This window comes from Phocoena sinus, chromosome 7 (assembly GCF_008692025.1).
Source record: "Phocoena sinus isolate mPhoSin1 chromosome 7, mPhoSin1.pri, whole genome shotgun sequence".
Lineage (NCBI taxonomy): Eukaryota > Metazoa > Chordata > Mammalia > Artiodactyla > Phocoenidae > Phocoena > Phocoena sinus.
Window position 1 is genome coordinate 36770001 of NC_045769.1, and position 3466 is coordinate 36773466.

Sequence of the window (3466 nt, forward strand, 5' to 3'; positions counted from 1 at the left end):
CACTTATAGTCTTTAAGAGCTTTATGATTTACAACAACCCTGTTACGTTAATGATAGTAGTATCTCAATTTTACAGATATGGAAACTGAGACATAAATGGGTTAAAGTACGTTGTTCAAGGTCACACAGCTGATAAGGGATCTCTACTTTTCAAAACAGTATTAGATATCTTAGGCAATGCAATTAAGACAAGAAGAGGAAGAACGAGATATAATTATTGGAATGGAAAAGTGAAACATCATTTGTAGATAAAATGATCGCCCACTTAGAAAATCTGAATCACCTGTAAAATCTTTGTCATAAGAGTACTGTGATCAGTAAAAAACTGCAAGCTTTCTTACATTCCAATAAAAAGCAATCATGGATACAATGAGAAAAATATTCTGTTTAAAATGCAACATAAAGTATGAAATAGGAATCAAGCCCAACAGGGATCATAAATGAAGGATGTATAGCTGGGCTTCAGAGTTTTTTATCTGGCTCTGGAGGTGAAGCTCTTGACTCTAATGGTCAGAAGAGGGGCCCAAGTATTTAGTTTTGCTGATTTTAAAAATTCAATCAGTGAGTACGAAGTTAAAGAGCTTCTATACAATAATTTAAAATCTGAAAAACGGTGTCACAGAAAGTTACCTAAATTTAAAAATAAATACTAAGTGTAGACTTTTACAATGTTTATAATTATTCTGGAATGGCCCACTGTACATTAAAAAAAAAAAAGAACTTAAAGAGCTGTTTATTTTCACTAAATTACCTTATTTTCTGCTCAACAAATGATACCAAGTAATTTGCCTCCTTTTTGCCTAATCCAACCCCTAGTCACCTATTTCTTCTTTGACACCTTTCCCTCTATTAAACTGGCACGAGTAATAGAAAAAGAGGAAATTATTTTAGGACTGGATTCAGAAGCCTCAGAAGATATAGTGGATTATTTTTGGTAGGATGTTAGGGCTGTTTGCATCATGAGAGCTCTGCTTGAGTCATTTTTCAGGTACCACAGACAGCCTTAGTTGGGAAAAAAAAAACACAGCCAGGCTCCTGTGTGTGGGAAGGAAACTGTGTCCTCATCATGAAAGCCAACCAGTCTCACCACTCAGCATATTTCTAAATTGGATTACTGCAATGTGACCAGGGGGCAAAATGTTGGTTAAGGATATTAGCAGTTCTAGAATTTATCTTAAGTGCCCTTGTATGATTGGAGATCTTTATTCTGAAGATTCCAAGGTACTCAGTAAAATGAATGCCATGATCTATAAAACGGTCTGCCACAGGTGAGGATATGGGGATGCAACTCATTGACTATGAGGCAGCCATCAGTGTTCTATCCTTGTTGAAGATTTTGATTATAAACTTGAAACGTCTATCCATCCATCCATCATCCATCTGTCTATCCATTTATACAAATAAACAGATTTAAATGTTCTTTTGCTTCTGGAGTAACTGTTATGTTTATAATACTAAAAGAGTTTGAGATGGGTGGAGGAACAATGAGGAATAACACACCAATTCAGGTTTTAATTTGATAAGAATTTCCTATGGTTTTATACCTTTACACTTTCAGATAGTTTACATTTATTTGGTTACACATTCTACTGCATAATACCTAGAGGGTACCATAATTTACTGCTTTAAATAAATGCTCACTGTAATTAAATGAAAACAAGAGCTATGATTGTAGCTAAACCATTCTCATTCTTAGGTGATTCCAGACAAGAGAACATCCAGGATTTCCATACCCTTAGAAAATCTTTGTAAAAGATTCAAACTTGGTCCATCTCCGTTTTAGCCATAATTTCCTTGCTCTCCTCACAACTCTCCCATTAGGAATGAAAACTATTCCTTTTTGAACCTTACTTTGCTTTGTTCAAAAAGAAATAGTTTTCAAAGCATGTGGCCCTTTTGTGATGGGCAGTTCACAAGACCTTTGTATCCAAGGCTATTAGTTTAGTTTGATTCTAAGACTGCTGCCACTACCATGAGGTTGGTCACTAACACCCCACGGCTTAGTGGCAGGGAATTAGAGGCTATTGCAATTGTGGGGCTAGTGAGGGATAGAAGAAATCTGATGGGAGATGAACTTCTTTGAAAACAGCCTACCAACAAGGCCGTGCGGCAGCCACTTCAGCGCATCAAGCTCTCCTGGAACATTTTCAGGAAGAACTTGATTGCAAGCTCTGCCTGGCTGCCTCCACTTTTCATTTCCGCAGCGCTGGGCATATTTTCTAAACTCTTCTGAGCATAATAACAGACAAGCAACCCTGTAATGGCAAGGCTATAATTCCACTGAGGGGTGCTGGCGGTGACATGTTACCATGAAGTCAGAATCCGAGTGGTTTGTCACCAGAACCCCCAGGGTAGAATTATAGCCTCATTCATTCTTGCTTATTTTCTTTAATATGTAGATGTCACTTTGCCTCTCCCATCATCTCCCCTGTAGTTCTTGCCCTTGATTTCCTGGTCATCAAAGACTACTTTATCTCCTACTGTTTTGATAATTTCCTATAACACTAGCATTTTACAACTCTGTGATGTGGACATATTTCTACTTTCTTCTCTTATTCTTGTCAGAGTTTTGCTGCTGCAAGGTCAGATTACCCAAAAGGGTCATTAGATTTGGGTCCTGGAAGTAGTGAAAACAGGACCCTGTGCAGCCTTGCTTATAAGGGAGGTTAACTTTAAATTGAAACAGAGAAGCAGTACTACAGCAGGCTGAGGCTTGGAGAAGGCTGTAAGGAAAAACTGGCAGAGCAAAGGATGAGATCCAAACATGGAAGAAAGAGCTTCCTAATAGAGTTGGTGAATTTGTAAGTATAAATAAGTATATATACATATCCCCATATGTATATATTGATCGTTTTCATGACTATATACATATGTGTATATAGTCATGAAAACTGGCATAAAAATAACAATTATAATAGCTTTCAACTATGAAAGCTTACTTTAACCCTCCCCCAAAACCCAGGATCCAACATGGTTCAATCAATGAATTGTGTCTGATTTTAAATAATTTGCAGTCTAACTCCAGAAACCTCGGTGAGGAGCATGTTTCTTTACTGTAGCTTTCCCTGAAGTGAGGATTCAGAGATTTAACATATCACAACCATTAGGAGACAATATATGCTTCTCTCAACCCAGAGTTTCTAATTAATTGCTGCTTCCAAAAGCCTTTCTCATTCAAATGGTCCCTTCATTTTTTATTTTCTCTTCTCCCATTTTTCTGCACTGTTTGTAACCAGATTTTCTACATAGGATATCCCTAGTTGCTATACCTGATACCTGGAAATTTTAGCTTATCTTTCACTCAGATGGTTCTTCGTGTAAAGAAGTAGCATCCCAGGCCCTGGAATTCTGGTGAATGATATTTTCCATAATGAGTGTTTTTACTAAACGCCAAGCACCATGATAATTCATTTATGCTTTATAACAACCCATAAGAGTTATGTATGGTTGATATCCCATAGTGTAC